Raw genomic sequence first — 20689 nt, forward strand, 5'->3', positions numbered from 1 at the left:
AGAAAACTACTGAGTGCTTGGTTTGAGTATAAAACAAGGCTTTAATCAACTGTTTCACAACCAGGAGATTCTAGTTACATCACTAGTTCCTGGTTACAGAAACATCCTGAGCGAGCTGGGCCCACGCCCGAGTATTTATACTTTCCTTGGACGGTGCCACCAGCTGGCCGCCCAGTGTTATCTCATGAGTCATTTCTACATGAATGTAGCCTGGCCAACATTCATCCCTCAACAATCACCAAGAACAGCTGATCATGCCATAGAAACATAGAAGATAGGAGCAGGAGCAGGCCATTCGGCCCCTCGAGCCTGTTCCGCCATTCAATGAGATCATGGCTGATCATCCAAATTCAGTACCCTGTCCCTGCTTTCTCCCCATATCCCTTGATCCCTTTAGCCTTAAGAAATATATCTAACTCCTTCTTGAATATATTTAATGAATTGGCCTCAACTGCCTTCGGTGGTAGAGAGTTCCACAGGTTCACCACTCTCTGGGTGAAGAAATTCCTCCTCATCTCAGCCCTGAATGGCTTACCCCTTATCCTTAGACTGTGACCCCTGGTTCTGGACTCCCCCGCCATTGGGAACATCCTTCCTGCATCTAGTCTGTCTAGTCCTGTTAGAATTTTATAAGTTTCAATGAGATCCCCTCTCATTCTTCTAAACTCTAGCGAATATAAGCCTAATCAACCCAATCTCTCTTCATACGTCATTCCTGCCATCCCAGGTATCAGTCTGGTGAATCTTCGCTGCACTCCCTCCATGGCAAGAACATCCTTCCTCAGATAAGGCGACCAAAACTGCACACAATACTCAAGGAGTGGTCTCACCAAGGCCCTGTACAACTGCAGCAAGACATCCTTGTTCCTGTACTCAAATCCTCTCGCTATGAAGGCCAACATACCATTTGCCTTCTTAACCACCTGCTGCACCTGCAAGCTTACCTTCAGCGACTGGTGCACAAGGACACCCAGGTCTCGTTGCACATCCCCTTTTCCCAATCCATTGCCGTTCAGATAATAATCTGCCTTCCTGTTTTTGCCACCAAAGTGGATAACCTCGCATTTATCCACATTATACTGCATCTGCCATGCATCTGCCCAATCACCCAACCTATCCAAATCATACTGGAGTTTCTCAGCATCCTCCTCACAGTACACATGCCCACCCAGCTTTGTGCCATCTGCAAACTTGGAGATATTACATCTAGTTCCCGCGTCTAGATCATTTATATATATTGTGAATAGCTGGGGTACTAGCACCGATCCCTGCGGTACCCCACTAGTCACTGCCTACCACTCAGAAAAAGACCCGTTTATTCCAACTCTTTGCTTCCTGTCTGCCAACCAGTTCTCTCTCCAAGTCAGTACCTTACCCCCAATCCTATGTGCTTTAACTTTGCACGCTAATCTCTTATGCGGGACCTTATCGAAAGCTTTCTGAAAGTCCAAATACACCACATCCACTGGTTCTCCCATATCTATTCTACCTGTCACACCCTCAAAAGATTCCAGTAGGTTTGTCAAGCATAATTTACCTTTTGTAAATCCATGTTCACTTTGTCCGATCCTGTCGCTGTTTTCCAAGTGCTCTGCTATTACATCTTTTATAATGGACTCTAGCATTTTCCCCACTACCACTGTCAGGCTTACCGATCTATAATTCCCCATTTTCTCTCTACCACCTTTTTTAAATAGTGGGGTAACATTAGCTACCCTCCAATCCATGGGAACTGTTCCAGAGTCTATAGAATTTTGGAAGATGACCAGCAATGCATCTACTATTTCTAGGGCCACTTCCTTACGTACCCTAGGATGTAGATTATCAGGCTCTGGGGATTTATCGGCCTTCAATTCTGTCAATTTCCCTAACACCATTTCCCTACAAATACTGATTTCATTCAGTTCCTCCCTCTCATTATGCCGTATGTTCCCCGACATCTCTGGGAGGTTATTTGTGTCCTCCTTTGTGAAGACAGAACCAAAGTATGTATTTAATTGGTCTGCCATTTCTTTGTTCCCCATTATAAATTCCCCTGATTCTGACTGCAAGGGACCTACGCTTGACTTCACCAATCATCTTCTCTTCACATATCTATAGAAGCTTTTACAGTCAGTTTTTATGTTTCCTGCAAGCTTACTCTAATATTCTATTCGCCCCCTCTTAATTAATCCCTTTGTCCTCCTTTGCTGAACCCCAAAATGCTCCCAATCCTCAGGTTTGCTGCATTTTCTGGCTAATTTATATGTCCTCTCCTTGGATCTTATGTTATCCCTAATTTCCCTTGTTAACCACGGTTGAGTCACATTTTTTGTTTTATTTTTATGCCAAACAGGGATGAACAAATTCTGTAGTTCATCCATGTGATCTTTAAATGTTTGCCAGTGCCTATCCACCATCAACCCTTTAAGTAACATTCCCCAATCCATCCTAGCCAACTCGCGCCTCATACCATCATAGTTTCCTTTATTTAAATTCAGGACCCTAGTCTCTGAGTCAACTACTTCACTCTCCATCTTAATGAAGAATTCTATCATATTATGATCGCTCTTCCCCAAGGGGCCTCACACTACAAAGATTGCTAATTAATCCTTGCATACATTGCAACACGCAAAACTTTGTCCTGGCAGCAAATACTTGGCAAATCGGCCTTGCTTACTTCAAAGGCCAACCATGCAGTAAAGAGTTTGGGCTGACCACAGCGGACACAGCAGTGAGTTGTGCAGTTCTAGCCTCTTCCAATATCGGCAGGCTGCCTCCCTGTGATGGAACGAGCCTGTGAAGCTTGCGGCAGCCCCAAGACCCTCCTGGATCGAGGGGTTTTGCTGGGTGTTTCTGATAGAACGATCCACCAGCTCCATAACAAAATCACTCTTACTGGCCGTGCTCGGCACTCACTGGGTAAACTAGTGTGGGTCTGGCCATCTCCTCAATAACAACAACAACTTGCATTTATACAGCACCTTTAACATAGTAAAACGTCCCAAGGCATTACACAGGAGCGTAAATCAGGCGCACGGTGGCATAGTGGTTAGCACTGTTGCCTCACAGCGCCAGGGACCCGGGTTCGAATCCGGCCTCGGGCGACTGTCTGTGTGGAGTTTGCACATTCTCCCCGTGTTTGCGTGGGTTTCCTCCGGGTGCTCCGGTTTCCTCCCACAGTCCAAAGATGTGCAGGTTAGGTTGATTGGCTATGATAAATTGACCCTTAGTGTTAGGGGGATTAAATACGTGGGGTTACAGGATAGGGTGGGATATGTGTTGGTGTAGGGGTTACGGGGATCGGGTGGGATATGTGCCGGTGCAGGCTCGATGGGCCGAAATGGCCTCTATCTGCACTGTGGGGTTTCTGTGATTCTGTGATTCTGTGAAAACTTGACACGGAGCCACATAAGCAGATAGTAGGACATGACCTGTCCCACGGTGGCATAGTGGTTAGCACTGTTGCCTCACAGCACCAGGGACCCGGGTTCGAATCCGGCCTCGGGCGACTGTCTGTGTGGAGTTTGCACATTCTCCCCGTGTTTGCGTGGGTTTTCTCCGGGTGCTCCGGTTTCCTCCCACAGTCCAAAGATGTGCGGGTTAGGTTGATTGGCTATGAGAAATTGACCCTTAGTGTTAGGGGGATTAAATACGTGGGGTTACGGGGATAGGGTGGGATATGTGTAGGGGTTACGGGGATCGGGTGGGATATGTGTCGGTGCAGGCTCGATGGGCCGAAATGGCCTCTATCTGCACTGTGGGGTTTCTGTGATTCTGTGATTCTGTGAATATCTCCTTATGTGGTTCCGTGTTGGAGAGGTAGGTATTAAGGAGCATCTTAAAGGAGGAGACAGAGGTAGAGAGGTGGAGAGGTTTAGGGAGGGAATTCCAGAGCTTAGGACCTTGGCAGCTGAAGGCACTGCCGTCAATGGTGGAGCGATTAAAATCGGGTGATGCGCAAGAGGCCAGAATTGGAGGAGCGCAGAGATCTCGGAGGGTTGTAGGGCTGGAGGAGAAGGTCCTGTTGTAAATGAGCAACATGGTATAAATCAGGTGATTCAACTGAAACAGGAACTGACATGAAAGCAGCATTATGAATCGACAGCAGGTAGAAGCTGAAAAAGCAGAGATTCACATCTCATTTCAGGTTTTCACACTTCATGCTAGGTACAGCAAGGTGAGCGTTAATGAGTCTAGCACATCAGCCCAGGCATGGCAGGCTATTATTCTTCCTCAACTTTCTTGCTTCAGCCTGCCGCAGCAAAAAGATAAAACAGCACTTGGAACTAGCAATCAAAAGCAACATCATAGGCTCTGGAAATCAGAAACAGGAAATGTTTGGTGTGCAGAACAAGTCCAGTCAACCAACAAAAGGGCAAGAAGGGTTACTGTTTCTGGTGGGACCTAACATTCAGACTTTTGCAAACACAATGGGAGTGAAGAGTGGGCAATTCCATTAGAGTCATAGAGTTTTACAGCACAGAAAGAGGCCCTTCGGCCCATCGTGTCTGCGCCGTCCATCAATCCCTGATTGTACCTTGATTTATATTTGGAGCACTGCTGCTATCGGGAGTGGGGGAATGAAGGGTTGCCAACCCTCCTGGATTGTCCTGGAGTCTTCCAGAATTATAGATGAATCTCCAGGACACTGCCACAAGCAAACGCGGGAGATGAATCACTCCAGCCGGAGTCACAACACACACACAGAGCCCAGAGTGCAGTGTGGGTCTGACGTATGCTCCCTCCAACAGATAAAACCACACGACAGATGGAGCCGTTTCTGGAGCTCAGAGGATCCTGGGTATCATGGAATGGTTACAACACAGAAGGAGGCCATTCGGCCCGTCGAGCCCATGCCGGCTCTCTGCAAAAGCACTTCAGCTAGTCCCACTCCCCCGCCCTTTCCCCGCAGTCCCGCAAATTTATTTCCTTCTGGTACTTATCTAATTCTCTTTTGAAAGCCACGATTGAGTCTGCCTCCACCACCCTTTCAGGCAGTGCATTCCTGATCATAACCACTCGCTGAGTAAAAAATGTTTTTCCTCATGTCGCCTTTGGTTCTTTTGCCAATCACCTTAAATCTGTGTCCCCTGGTTCTCAACCCTTCTGCCATTGGGACCAGTTTCTCTTTATCTACTCTGTCTAGACCCCTCATGATTTTGAGCACCTCGATCAAATCTCCTCTCAATCTTCTCCGCTCTAAGGAGAAGAGCCATCGTTATTGACCAATAGCCAAGAGGATTGATGTCAGATGACCAATGGTGGGAGCGTGGGGGTGGGGAGGTTGTGTGAATACCCCCAGAATTGTCAAACCTGGTCAGGAAATATGGTTAATGTAAAGACTTGGGGAGAAAAATTCAGTTGGTTTGCACCTCCCGTTAGTGCCTTAAGAGGGCGCTAATGGGGTGCAAAGCAACTAGCGCCCGGGCGCGGCGATGTTTGCACCGCTCACGAAATTAACTAGACATTTTGCGGCGGCGCTATACACTATCGCCACGATCTCCTGCATCGGCAGATCGTGACGTCAGTTGAGTGCGCAACGCCCCGGTAGCGCCCTGGACCAGATAGAGTGGCGCCCCCTGCCTTACCGCCTGCCACTAGCAATGACAGGTTGAGGGGAACGTTTTGCAGTCAGGAAGGGATTGGGGGAGCGCTATTTAAAGGCGGCCGCTTCCTGCCTTTTTTTGTTGGTGACATTTTTGCACCACGCATTCTGAGAGAGAGAGAGAGACTTCTGGAGAGATTCAACGCTGTGTGAAGGAGTTTTGGGTACTGAGCAGCACTTTGCAGGTTCATTTTGATTTGCCCTTCCTTGTATCGATTTAGAAGAGACTGTGGGGGCTGCACTGTGAGCTCTTTCCCTGGGCCTCTCCATTGTTCTTTCCAGCAGATTTGATGTACAGGTCTCTCCAGGCCGAGATTCAAGGCTGCAATGAGCAGGATGTGGATGCAGAGCAAGATCGACCCTCCCCTTTAAGAATTGGCCGGCACCAGTGTGTCTGTGTTCCATTGCTGACTGACATCACATGAGCTTCACCAGCGCTCTGAGATAGCGCCTCGCTCCTCGGCCTTTGCGCCTTAAGACAGGTGTGAAGCGCCTGATTTAGCGCTCCAATCACCTCCAGGGGTGATAAAAGCCAAGTTTGCAGTTGGAGGTGATAATTAGCGGCAGACGCTAATCTTTGCGCCCGGCCGATAATCGCGCCCCAAACGGGGCAATACTGAATGTTTCCCCCTTGAACTCTCCAAGAACTGCGCTGCTCCAACTCTGGCCTCTGGGTCATCCCCAACTCCCTTCGCCCCACCCTGCCTTCAGGGTCTCAGGTCAGAGGGGAGCTCTAATACAAAATCAAAATACTGTGGATGCTGGAAATCTGAAATAAAAACAGAGAATGCTGGAAATACTCAGCAGGCCAGGCAGCGTCTGTGGAGAGAGAAACAGAGTTAACGTTTCAGGTCCATGACTCTTCCTCAGAACTGGACCTGTTCAGTCAACAGCTCCAGAGGAGAAAGGGAGAACATTCACACAGAATCACACACAGAATCCCCACAGTGCAGATCGAGGCCATTTCGGCCCATCGAGCCTGCACCGACACATATCCCACCCTATCCCCGTAACCCCACATATTTAATCCCCTAACACTAAGGGTCAATTTATCATAGCCAAATCAACCTAACCTGCACATCTTTGGACTGTGGGAGGAAACTGGAGCACCCGGAGGAAACCCACGCAGACACAGGGAGAATGTGCAAACTCCACACAGTCGCCCGAGGCCGGATTTGAACCCGGGTCCACTGGCGCTGTGAGGCAACAGTGCTAACCACTATGCCACCGTGCCCCCCTTTTGAGGGAAGCAAATCACAGCTTTCAAATGCTAAGAAAGAAATACATTTTTAGGGAGCTTCACATTTCATTCAAGGCAGCCATGTTACTCAGCCTTAGTTTATTCTGGTAATTTGAAGTACAGATAACTAAATATCATTCGCACCTCTGCTTTACACACACACACCTCCCCTCCTAAACTGAAAATCGGTTAGTGCTTCATTATTCTGACTAGGATTTTACTTGTTGCGGGACTCGGAGAGGAAGCAGTGGGTTGCTGGGACTCTGTACCCCAGTGAGAGGTCTGTGCCTTCGAGAGAAAAGGAAAAAACAAACAACGCGAGATTTTTTATAATGTGATTCGCTTCCACAAATAAATGTGCCTCCAGGACCGAGAATCGCAACTCTGCAGAGATGCGCAGCTCTTTGATGTGTTTTTTGTGTGTTCCGAAGGCCATTCTATATTTCCAATCATTTTAGCCTCAACCCTGTAAATTACCTCACAGAGAAACTCCCCACAGGCATCAGTGCGAGAGCCGAGAAGCAGAAGAGGGGAAGAACAAAATGATGTTTTGTTCTGGTTGGTGTGAAGCCGCTCAGGCAATCTCCTAATAGTGAACACAGATCTTGTCTCGGCCTCGTATAGTAGAGCATTGATAGGCAACATTTACCATCCACTGCACCTTCCCTGTTCTACAGTCAGCCCAGATAAATCCTCGATTTCTTAAATTCCTATCCTGCAAAATCAAATTCAAATCTGTTTTATACTTTTCAAGCATTTGATTTCCGGATCCCTTTCCCACCAATAAGGCACCAGGTTGTGAAAACCCCTATTGCGAATTGCGTTCCGTTCCTACTGGGGAATGGGGACACCTCCAAATCCCTGGGCTGCAATCCCAACAATTAGGTCAGGGATGGCGACCTCCCTCATTGGGGTACGTGGGGTTTGGGGGGGGTCACCTCATTAGCATCTCCGCCGTGGCTCTCTGGCCTCTGAGTCAGAAGGTTGTGGCTTCAAGCTGCCATTCTAGAGACTTGAGCCCAAAAAACCAGGCTGACACTGGCAGTGCAGCACTGAGGGAGTGCTGCGCTGTCAGAGGTGCTGTATTTCTGATGAGACTTTAAACCGAGGCCCCGTCTGCTTTCTCAGATGGATGTAAAAGATCCCGCGGCCACTATTTCGAAGAAGAGCAGGGGAGTTCTCCCCGGTGTCCTGGGGCAATATTTATCCCTCAATCAACATAACAAAAACAGATGATCTGGTCATTATCGCATTGCTGTTTGTGGGAGCTTGCTGTGCGCAAATTGGCTGCCACGTTTCCTACATTACAACAGCGACTACACATCAAAAAGTACTTCATTGGCTGTAAAGCGCTTTGGGATGTCCTGAGGTTGTGAAAGGCGCTATAGAAATGCAAGTCTTTCTTTTTCTTCCATTTAAATACAGGCGGTGGGAAGTTGTGTTGCTGCAGGTGCATCTCGGGCTCCCGTCTGCCGCAGGAGGTCAGAAAATCCGTCCTCTTCACCCAGGCCATCCTGCAGCATTCTTGAATGAGACTGCCGACTAGCTCAGGCTTGTGCCTCCATGAGGAATGAGTTAGGACGGCCCAAAGCCATTTCACAGCAAGCCAGTAGAGAGAGGCGATATTCTGCTATTATTGCTAACCCTGCATTTAGTTTTTCCAAAAGATTTTAACATGATTTGCATCAAAAGGTTTGAATGTTAATTTTCTGAATCCAAAGTCCTTTTCGAATCCTAATTGGATTCTAATTTGCCAAGAGTCCCCTCAATGATTGACCTCACACTTGAAAGCCCTTCCCTCCTATTGGTCACCTAATCACAGGAAGGGTATTATTACTTGAGAGGGAGCAACCAAGATAGATCCAGATGGCAGAGATCTACGCTTTAAGGAATGGTTAAGGAAGTTGCACTTGTTTCCTTTGGAAAAGAGCAGACTTTGAGATGACCTAATTGAAGTTTTCAAGATTAAGGAAGAAATGAAACCAGAATGGAGAGGTTTTACCTATCAGGAAAGATTGATCAGGCTGGGACTCTTTTCTCTGGAAAAGAGAAGGCTGAGGGGTGACCCGATAGAGATCTTTAAGATTATGAAGGATTCGAGTACAGGAGCAAGGATGTCTTGCTGCAGTTGTACAGGGCCTTGGTGAGACCACACCTTGAGTATTGTGTGCAGTTTTGGTCGCCTTATCTGAGGAAGGACGTTCTTGCCATGGAGAGAGTGCAGCGAAGATTCACCAGGCTGATACCTGGGATGGCAGGAATGACGTATGAGGAGAGATTGGGTCGATTGGGCTTGTACTCGCTGGAGTTTAGAAGAATGAGAGGGGATCTGATTGAAACTTATAAAATTCTAACAGGGCTAGACAGACTAGATGCAGGAAGGATGTTCCCGATGGTCGGGGAGTCCAGAACCAGGGGTCACAGTCTAAGGATAAGGGGTAAGCCATTTAGGACAGAGAAGAGGAGGAATTTCTTCACCCAGAGAGTGGTGAACCTGTGGAATTCTCTACCACACAGGGCAGTTGAGGCCAATTCATTAACTATATTAAAGAAGGAGTTGGATATATTTCTTGAGGGTAAAGGGATCAACGGATATGGGGAGAAAGCAGGGACAGGGTACTGAATTTAGATGATCAGCCATGATCTCATTGAATGGTGGAGCAGGCTCGAGGGGCCGAATGGCCTACTCCTGCTCCTATCTTCTATGTTTCTATGTTTCTATGAAGGGGTTTGATAGGGTAAATGTAGAGAAGATGTTTCCACTTGCAGGGGAGACCAGAACTAGGGGCCATAATTTTTTTTTCTATTCGTTTATGGGATGTGGGCATCGTTGGCAAGGCCAGCATTTATTGCCCATCCCTAATTGCCCCTTGAGAAGGTGGTGGTGAGCCGCCTTCTTGAATTGTTGCAGTCCGTGTGGTGAAGGTGCTCCCACAGTGCTGTTAGGTAGGGAGTTCCAGGATTTTGACCCAGCGACGATGAAGGAACGGCCGATATATTTCCAAGTCAGGATGGTGTGTGACTTGGAGGGGAACTTGGAGGTGGTGGTGTTCCCATGCGCCTGCTGCCCTTGTCCTTCTAGGTGGAAGAGGTCGCGGGTTTGGGAGGTGCTGCCGAAGAAGCCTTGGCGAGTTGCTGCAGTGTATCTTGTAGATAGTACACACTGCAGCCACGGTACACCGGTGGTGGAGGGAGTGAATGTTTAAGGTGGTGGATGGGGTTCCAATCAAGCGGGCTGCTTTGCCCTGGATGGTGTCGAGCTTCTTGAGTGTTGTTGGAGCTGCACTCATCCAGGCAAGTGGAGAGTATTCCATCACACTCCTTACTTGTGCCTTGTAGATGGTGGAAAGGCTTTGGGGAGTCAGGAGGTGAGACACTCGCCACAGAATACCTAGCCTCTGACCTGCTCTTGTTGCCACAGTATTTATGTGGCTGGTCCAGTTCAGTTTCTGGTCAATGGTGACCCCTGCTTCTCTTCAAATAGCACCATCAGACGTTGAACACCCGCCCAACCCTCACAAATAGGTCGACAGAGTCTTGGTTTATTGACATTTCTGACATTGTTGCATTCAACGAAGATTGATGTCAGAAAATTGTTCACTGCTCTGAAGGGCACAGGTTAGGAATGAGGAGTAAGGAAGTCAGAAAGGTGATAGAGTTGTGGAATAAATTACAAAGGAGTTTAGTAAGCAGCTGGCTGTGTTTTTGGAGAGAGTTGAATTTGAGGGAACATGGTATGAAAGCAGGTAGCTGGGGTTGCGATCAGTCGAGGAGGGAAAGGTTAATTGGGCCTGTAAGATTTGGATCACAGGTCACACACAGATTACTCAAAGGGTCTTAGGAGTTGTTCCCCTCCAAGTCACACACCATCCTGACTTGGAAATATATCGGCCGATCCTTCATTGTCGCTGGGTCAAAATCCTGGAACTCCCTCCCTAACAGCACTGTGGGAGCACCTTCACCACACGGACTGCAGCGGTTCAGGAAGGCGGCTCACCACCACCTTCTCAAGGGCAGCTAAGGAGGGGCAATAAATGCTGGCATTGCCAGCGATGCCCATATCCCATAAACAAATTTAAAAAAAGGCATTTTATTAAAGAGCGGCTGTTTAAGTTAAGTACAGCATGCAATCAAGATAGACATACGACTGTGACAAGCAACTGGTATTGGTCCCAATCGGACAGATGGCTGGCGTGCGCGAACAGCTCTTCCCTTCCCTTCACCGTCTGTGTTAAAGACTCTTTAGATATCTCTTTTATTTTATTTTTAGGGGTGGGCCTAGGGTAGATTATGGACAGGTCTATCTAACCTGTAAAGGCTCTTCCTAAACCAAGGTGCCCAATGGTATGTCGAGTTCTTTGTCTCAACTTTTGGACGAAAACCCTCCCCTTTACATGTCTTTCCTGTTTATACTTTCAAATGATTTCTTACTGTCTCTCCCGTGCTTATCCTCCCAAGTCAGACAGGCCATTATTGGCCTTCAGATGTTTGTAGCTGCTTGTTATGTTATTTATGTTCATGCTGTTCATCAGCCTATTGTACTATGGAATGAATCATTAAATTCCCAATGATATCTTCTATTCTATGTCCTTATACTTAATTAACTTATGCATTTCAAAGCAGCTTTGTTAAACAAAGTCAAAATCCTAACTTAGCATTATAATATGGTTATTAGCAATAATGGAAGAAACATAGGCATTGGGCCTTGGTTGGCCAAATCAAAGATAGAATCAACAGCCTTTCTAGAGAACAGTAGACAGCGAGTCTGGAAACAAGGTCACCGCCACAGTGCAGAATGTTAGAACATCCGCAGGGAACCAAGAACATCAGCAAATTCTAAGCGTCTCGCCAGTTATTCTAACACCAGTCTGAAGAGACGTTTTGTCTCAAGTTATTGCTTCCAATTTCTTACAGCCATCAACTTGGATTCTCCTCACACTGTGCAGCCCCTTATTTCAATCACCAGGTGCCTCGCCACAAGGACAGGGGGGTGGGGAGGACCTTATACACTGTCCTTCCTGCGCTGCTCCTACGCGCTTCTCAACGGACAACTTGGAGCAGCGTAGGCCGAGGTCTAGGAGTAGGCAGTTCATCCACAGTCTTGGCTGGAAATGATACATGGCCCGGGGAGATGAAAGTGCAGAAAAAGACAGACCAGCTAATTAAAGATTTTCAGCTCCTTTCTGCATTCTGCCATCTCCACACGAGAATAAATCTTTGCTGAGTGGTGAACCAGTCTCCAACCTCAAACCATTTGCCATCTCTCCTGTTAACTGCATCACTTTCACAAAATATTTCTTGTCAACTGAACATTTTTTCCAAGGAACACTTTTTATCTTGTTAACAGCTTTAGTCGGACTTTCTGCCTAAAATGCAACACAGCATGCGAGAGAATCACATCACATCAACTAACTGCGAGCTCACAGGATTTCTGAAGGGATTTACAGTCGGTGCAGTCCCACGGGCACAAGCAGCTTATCATAGAATGGTTACAGTACAGAAGGAGGCCATTCGGCCCATCGAGCCGATGCTGGCTCTCTGCTAGAGCCCTTCAGCTAGTCCCACTCCCCCACCCTTTCCCTGTATCCCTGCAAAAAATTTTCCTTCAGATACTTATCCAATTCCCTTTTGAAAGCCATGATTGAGTCTGCCTCCACCACCCTATCAGACAGTGCATTCCACATCTTAACCACTCGCTGTGCAAAAAAGTTTTTTCTTATGTCGCCTTTGGTTCTTTTGCCAATCACCTTAAATCTGTGTCCTCTGGTTCTCGACCCTTCTGAATATGGGAATAGTTTCTCCCTACCTACTCTGTCCAGGACCCCTCATGATTTTGAACACCTCGATCAAATCTCCTCTCAACCTCAAACCCAAGTGTGAGAAAGAATGATTTGCATTTGCACAGCACCCTATCACATCTCTCAGATACGTGTCCAAGTGCTGCACAAGTGAGGAACAACTTTAAAGTGCAGTGACTGTTGTCACATAGCCAAGCGCAGCAGCCATTGTATGCACAGAAAGATCCCACAAACAGCAATGAGTTGAATGACCAGGTTAGTCTGGTTGGGGGAGGAATGTTGACCAACGTGCCAGGAGAGCTTCATATCCTTCTTGTGAACAGTGCCATGGGATCTTTAACACTGGCGCTTTTCTTTATTATATCATGGCCATGGTATAATGCTATAGACAGCATCCTGTTCAATAGGGGAGTCCCACAGACGGGTCTGGTCTGGGCTGGCCTAGTCCAGTATGGTCCTGTCCAGTTTCCGGTCCAGTCTGGTCCGCACACGAATATTCTGCAGCCGGGCTAAATAGGCAATGATCAGAATCAGGGTCCTTCAAAAAGCCGGGGATGGGAAGGGCATCTCCTGGGGCTCTTGTGCCAGTCTGGAGATGAAAGCTAGGATCATCCTGTTCTGTTTGGCTCAGTGCCTCACTGTGTAGGGCATATGCTAACAGATTCTAAATATCAGAGTGTCTGAGCATCAAAATATTAGCGTGGTTCAGTGGTAGCACTCACCTCTGAGTCAGATGGATGTAGGTTCAAGTTCCACAATGTGTATAATCTAGGCTAACACTTCAGCACAGAACTGGGGACAGCTATTCTCGTACAATGTTGTCTTTCAGATCAAACATTAAACTGAGGCCTTATCTGCCTGTTCTGGTGACACATTTTCTTCCCATGATACTAATTGAAGAAAAGCAGGGAGTTCTCCCGACAACAACAACTTGCATCACAGGAGTGTTAACAAACAAAGATTGACACTGCGCCAAAGAAGGTGACATTTAGCACAGGGGGCCACAGAGGTAGGTTTTAAGGAAGGCCTTGAAAGAGGAGCGCGAGGTAGAGAGGTTTAGGAAGGGAATTCCAGAGCTTAGGGCCTTGGCAGCTGAAGGCACGGCCACCAATGGTGGAGCGATTATAATCAGGGGATGCACAAGAGGCCTGAATTGGAGAAGTGCAGATATCTCGGAGGGGGTTGTGGGGCTTGAGAAGGTTACAGAGATAGGGAGGGGCGAGGAGGGATTTGAAAACAAGGATGAGAATTTTAAAATCGAGGTGTTGCCGGACCGGGAGCCAATGTAGGTCAGCAAGCACAGGGGGTGATGGGTGAACGGGACTGGGTGAGAGTTAGGACACGGGGCAGTGAGCACAGGGGGTGATGGGTGAACGGGACTGGGTGTGAGTTAGGACATGGGGCAGTGAGCACAGGGGGTGATGGGTGAACGGGACTGGGTGAGAGTTAGGACACGGGGCAGTGAGCACAGGGGGTGATGGGTGAACGGGACTTGGTGCGAGTTAGGACACGGGGCAGTGAGCACAGGGGGTGATGGGTGAACGGGACTGGGTGTGAGTTAGGACACGGGTCGGTGAGCACAGGGGGTGATGGGTGAACGGGACTTGGTGCGAGTTAGGACACGGGGCAGTGAGCACATGGGGTGATGGGTGAACGGGACTTGGTGCGAGTTAGGACACGGGGTGATGGGTGAACGGGACTCGGTGCGAGTTAGGACACGAGGTGATGGGTGAACGGGACTCGGTGCGAGTTAGGACACGGGGCGGCAGAGTTTTGGATGAGCTGAAGTTTACGGAGGGTAGAAGGTGGGAGGCCGGCCAGGAGTGCGTTGGAATAGTCGAGTGTGGAGGTAACAAAGGCAGGGATGATGGCCTGGTTGATAATCCTCCCTCAACCAGTACAATCAGGTATCTGGACACTCGGTCCTGCTGCACTTCCGGAAAAATGACTGACAACATAATAATTGGCTCCAGATTGGAGCTGAGGTTCTACATTATTCTAACCACCATCCATGCAGTCACCAATCCCTCTGTTGTTCACTGATATTATTATTCCAGGTTTATTCGTTTGTTTCCTTCACCTTGTGTATTTTGTGCTTTTTTAATATCTTGTATTTTCTGGCTCTCTTACCTTATTTAGTTTCTATCTCAATATCAATAGATCAGAAGAATATTGTCAAAGCCCGGAGACTCGATGCTCTTGCATTTGTCAGCTGTGGCTCACTGGGTAACACTCTCACCTCTGAGTCAGAAGGTTGTGGGTTCACTGTCGGAGGGGCAGTACTGAGGGAGTGCCGCACTGTCGGAGGGGCAGTACTGAGGGAGCGCCGCACTGTCGGAGGGGCAGTACTGAGGGAGTGCCGCACTGTCGGAGGGGCAGTACTGAGGGAGCGCCGCACTGTCGGAGGGGCAGTACTGAGGGAGCGCCGCACTGTCGGAGGGGCAGTACTGAGGGAGTGCTGCACTGTCGGAGGGGCAGTACTGAGGGAGCGCCGCACTGTCGGAGGGGCAGTACTGAGGGAGCGCCGCACTGTCGGAGGGGCAGTACTGAGGGAGCGCCGCACTGTCGGAGGGGCAGTACTGAGGGAGCGCCGCACTGTCGGAGGGGCAGTACTGAGGGAGCGCCGCACTGTCGGAGGGGCAGTACTGAGGGAGTGCCGCACTGTCGGAGGGGCAGTACTGAGGGAGCGCCGCACTGTCGGAGGGGCAGTACTGAGGGAGCGCCGCACTGTCGGAGGGGCAGTACTGAGGGAGCGCCGCACTGTCGGAGGGGCAGTACTGAGGGAGCGCTGCACTGTCGGAGGGGCAGTACTGAGGGAGCGCCGCACTGTCGGAGGGGCAGTACTGAGGGAGCGCCGCACTGTCGGAGGGGCAGTACTGAGGGAGCGCTGCACTGTCGGAGGGGCAGTACTGAGGGAGCGCCGCACTGTCGGAGGGGCAGTACTGAGGGAGCGCCACACTGTCGGAGGGGCAGTACTGAGGGAGCGCCGCACTGTCGGAGGGGCAGTACTGAGGGAGCGCTGCACTGTCGGAGGGGCAGTACTGAGGGAGCGCCGCACTGTCGGAGGGGCAGTACTGAGGGAGCGCCACACTGTCGGAGGGGCAGTACTGAGGGAGCGCCGCACTGTCGGAGGGGCAGTACTGAGGGAGCGCTGCACTGTCGGAGGGGCAGTACTGAGGGAGTGCCGCACTGTCGGAGGGGCAGTACTGAGGGAGCGCCGCACTGTCGGAGGGGCAGTACTGAGGGAGCGCCGCACTGTCGGAGGGGCAGTACTGAGGGAGCGCTGCACTGTCGGAGGGGCAGTACTGAGGGAGCGCCGCACTGTCGGAGGGGCAGTACTGAGGGAGCGCCGCACTGTCGGAGGGGCAGTACTGAGGGAGCGCTGCACTGTCGGAGGGGCAGTACTGAGGGAGCGCCGCACTGTCGGAGGGGCAGTACTGAGGGAGCGCCACACTGTCGGAGGGGCAGTACTGAGGGAGCGCCGCACTGTCGGAGGGGCAGTACTGAGGGAGCGCTGCACTGTCGGAGGGGCAGTACTGAGGGAGCGCCGCACTGTCGGAGGGGCAGTACTGAGGGAGCGCCACACTGTCGGAGGGGCAGTACTGAGGGAGCGCCGCACTGTCGGAGGGGCAGTACTGAGGGAGCGCTGCACTGTCGGAGGGGCAGTACTGAGGGAGCGCCACACTGTCGGAGGGGCAGTACTGAGGGAGCGCCGCACTGTCGGAGGGGCAGGACTGAGGGAGTGCCGCACTGTCGGAGGGGCAGTACTGAGGGAGCGCCGCACTGTCGGAGGGGCAGTACTGAGGGAGTGCCGCACTGTCGGAGGGGCAGTACTGAGGGAGCGCCGCACTGTCGGAGGGGCAGTACTGAGGGAGCGCCGCACTGTCGGAGGGGCAGTACTGAGGGAGTGCTGCACTGTCGGAGGGGCAGTACTGAGGGAGCGCCGCACTGTCGGAGGGGCAGTACTGAGGGAGCGCCGCACTGTCGGAGGGGCAGTACTGAGGGAGCGCCGCACTGTCGGAGGGGCAGTACTGAGGGAGCGCCGCACTGTCGGAGGGGCAGTACTGAGGGAGCGCCGCACTGTCGGAGGGGCAGTACTGAGGGAGTGCCGCACTGTCGGAGGGGCAGTACTGAGGGAGCGCCGCACTGTCGGAGGGGCAGTACTGAGGGAGCGCCGCACTGTCGGAGGGGCAGTACTGAGGGAGCGCCGCACTGTCGGAGGGGCAGTACTGAGGGAGCGCTGCACTGTCGGAGGGGCAGTACTGAGGGAGCGCCGCACTGTCGGAGGGGCAGTACTGAGGGAGCGCCGCACTGTCGGAGGGGCAGTACTGAGGGAGCGCTGCACTGTCGGAGGGGCAGTACTGAGGGAGCGCCGCACTGTCGGAGGGGCAGTACTGAGGGAGCGCCACACTGTCGGAGGGGCAGTACTGAGGGAGCGCCGCACTGTCGGAGGGGCAGTACTGAGGGAGCGCTGCACTGTCGGAGGGGCAGTACTGAGGGAGCGCCGCACTGTCGGAGGGGCAGTACTGAGGGAGCGCCACACTGTCGGAGGGGCAGTACTGAGGGAGCGCCGCACTGTCGGAGGGGCAGTACTGAGGGAGCGCTGCACTGTCGGAGGGGCAGTACTGAGGGAGTGCCGCACTGTCGGAGGGGCAGTACTGAGGGAGCGCCGCACTGTCGGAGGGGCAGTACTGAGGGAGCGCCGCACTGTCGGAGGGGCAGTACTGAGGGAGCGCTGCACTGTCGGAGGGGCAGTACTGAGGGAGCGCCGCACTGTCGGAGGGGCAGTACTGAGGGAGCGCCGCACTGTCGGAGGGGCAGTACTGAGGGAGCGCTGCACTGTCGGAGGGGCAGTACTGAGGGAGCGCCGCACTGTCGGAGGGGCAGTACTGAGGGAGCGCCACACTGTCGGAGGGGCAGTACTGAGGGAGCGCCGCACTGTCGGAGGGGCAGTACTGAGGGAGCGCTGCACTGTCGGAGGGGCAGTACTGAGGGAGCGCCGCACTGTCGGAGGGGCAGTACTGAGGGAGCGCCACACTGTCGGAGGGGCAGTACTGAGGGAGCGCCGCACTGTCGGAGGGGCAGTACTGAGGGAGCGCTGCACTGTCGGAGGGGCAGTACTGAGGGAGCGCCACACTGTCGGAGGGGCAGTACTGAGGGAGCGCCGCACTGTCGGAGGGGCAGGACTGAGGGAGCGCCGCACTGTCGGAGGGGCAGTACTGAGGGAGTGCTGCACTGTCGGAGGGGCAGCACTGAGGGAGCGCCGCACTGTCAGAGGGGCAGTACTGAGGGAGCGCCGCACTGTCGGAGGGGCAGTACTGAGGGAGCGCCGCACTGTCGGAGGGGCAGTACTGAGGGAGCGCCGCACTGTCGGAGGGGCAGTACTGAGGGAGCGCCGCACTGTCGGAGGGGCAGTACTGAGGGAGCGCCACACTGTCGGAGGGGCAGTACTGAGGGAGCGCCGCACTGTCGGAGGGGCAGTACTGAGGGAGCGCCACACTGTCGGAGGGGCAGTACTGAGGGAGCGCCGCACTGTCGGAGGGGCAGGACTGAGGGAGCGCCGCACTGTCGGAGGGGCAGTACTGAGGGAGCGCCACACTGTCGGAGGGGCAGTACTGAGGGAGCGCCGCACTGTCGGAGGGGCAGTACTGAGGGAGCGCCGCACTGTCGGAGGGGCAGTACTGAGGGAGCGCCGCACTGTCGGAGGGGCAGTACTGAGGGAGCGCCGCACTGTCGGAGGGGCAGTACTGAGGGAGTGCTGCACTGTCGGAGGGGCAGCACTGAGGGAGCGCCGCACTGTCGGAGGGGCAGTACTGAGGGAGCGCCGCACTGTCGGAGGGGCAGTACTGAGGGAGCGCCGCACTGTCGGAGGGGCAGTACTGAGGGAGTGCTGCACTGTCGGAGGGGCAGCACTGAGGGAGCGCCGCACTGTCGGAGGGGCAGTACTGAGGGAGCGCCGCACTGTCGGAGGGGCAGTACTGAGGGAGTGCTGCACTGTCGGAGGGGCAGTACTGAGGGAGCGCCGCACTGTCGGAGGGGCAGTACTGAGGGAGTGCCGCACTGTCGGAGGGGCAGTACTGAGGGAGTGCTGCACTGTCGGAGGGGCAGTACTGAGGGAGCGCCGCACTGTCGGAGGGGCAGTACTGAGGGAGCGCCGCACTGTCGGAGGGGCAGTACTGAGGGAGTGCCGCACTGTCGAAGGGGCAGTACGGAGGGAGCGCTGCACTGTCGGAGGGGCAGTACTGAGGGAGTGCCGCACTGTCGAAGGGGCAGTACGGAGGGAGCGCTGCACTGTCGGAGGGGCAGTACTGAGGGAGTGCCGCACTGTCGAAGGGGCAGTACTGAGGGAGCGCCGCACTGTCGAAGGGGCAGTACGGAGGGAGCGCTGCACTGTCGGAGGGGCAGTACTGAGGGAGTGCCGCACTGTCGGAGGGGCAGTACTGAGGGAGTGCCGCACTGTCGAAGGGGCAGTACTGAGGGAGCGCCGCACTGTCGGAGGGGCAGTACTGAGGGAGCGCCGCACTGTCGGAGGGGCAGTACTGAGGGAGCGCTGCACTGTCGGAGGGGCAGTACTGAGGGAGTGCCGCACTGTCGAAGGGGCAGTACGGAGGGAGCGCTGCACTGTCGGAGGGGCAGTACTGAGGGAGTGCCGCACTGTCGAAGGGGCAGTACTGAGGGAGCGCCGCACTGTCGAAGGGGCAGTACGGAGGGAGCGCTGCACTGTCGGAGGGGCAGTACTGAGGGAGTGCCGCACTGTCGGAGGGGCAGTACTGAGGGAGTGCCGCACTGTCGAAGGGGCAGTACTGAGGGAGCGCCGCACTGTCGGAGGGGCAGTACTGAGGGAGCGCCGCACTGTCGGAGGGGCAGTACTGAGGGAGCGCCACACTGTCGGAGGGGCAGTACTGAGGGAGCGCCGCACTGTCGGAGGGGCAGGACTGAGGGAGCGCCGCACTGTCGGAGGGGCAGTACTGAGGGAGCGCCGCACTGTCGGAGGGGCAGTACTGAGGGAGTGCTGCACTGTCGGAGGGGCAGCACTGAGGGAGCGCCGCACTGTCAGAGGGGCAGTACTGAGGGAGCGCCGCACTGTCGGAGGGGCAGTACTGAGGGAGCGCCACACTGTCGGAGGGGCAGTACTGAGGGAGCGCCGCACTGTCGGAGGGGCAGTACTGAGGGAGCGCCGCACTGTCGGAGGGGCAGTACTGAGGGAGCGCCACACTGTCGGAGGGGCAGTACTGAGGGAGCGCCGCACTGTCGGAGGGGCAGTACTGAGGGAGCGCCACACTGTCGGAGGGGCAGTACTGAGGGAGCGCCGCACTGTCGGAGGGGCAGGACTGAGGGAGCGCCGCACTGTCGGAGGGGCAGTACTGAGGGAGCGCCACACTGTCGGAGGGGCAGTACTGAGGGAGCGCCGCACTGTCGGAGGGGCAGTACTGAGGGAGCGCCGCACTGTCGGAGGGGCAGTACTGAGGGAGCGCCGCACTGTCGGAGGGGCAGTACTGAGGGAGCGCCGCACTGTCGGAGGGGCAGTACTGAGGGAGTGCTGCACTGTCGGAGGGGCAGCACTGAGGGAGCGCCGCACTGTCGGAGGGGCAGTACTGAGGGAGCGCCGCACTGTCGGAGGGGCAGTACTGAGGGAGCGCCGCACTGTCGGAGGGGCAGTACTGAGGGAGTGCTGCACTGTCGGAGGGGCAGCACTGAGGGAGCGCCGCACTGTCGGAGGGGCAGTACTGAGGGAGCGCCGCACTGTCGGAGGGGCAGTACTGAGGGAGTGCTGCACTGTCGGAGGGGCAGTACTGAGGGAGCGCCGCACTGTCGGAGGGGCAGTACTGAGGGAGTGCCGCACTGTCGGAGGGGCAGTACTGAGGGAGTGCTGCACTGTCGGAGGGGCAGTACTGAGGGAGCGCCGCACTGTCGGAGGGGCAGTACTGAGGGAGCGCCGCACTGTCGGAGGGGCAGTACTGAGGGAGTGCCGCACTGTCGAAGGGGCAGTACGGAGGGAGCGCTGCACTGTCGGAGGGGCAGTACTGAGGGAGTGCCGCACTGTCGAAGGGGCAGTACGGAGGG

The sequence above is a fragment of the Somniosus microcephalus genome, chromosome 34, assembly GCF_052327205.1.
Source record: "Somniosus microcephalus isolate GS21.2 chromosome 34, FLI_Smic_1.0, whole genome shotgun sequence".
In the NCBI taxonomy this organism is placed as follows: Eukaryota; Metazoa; Chordata; class Chondrichthyes; order Squaliformes; family Somniosidae; genus Somniosus; species Somniosus microcephalus.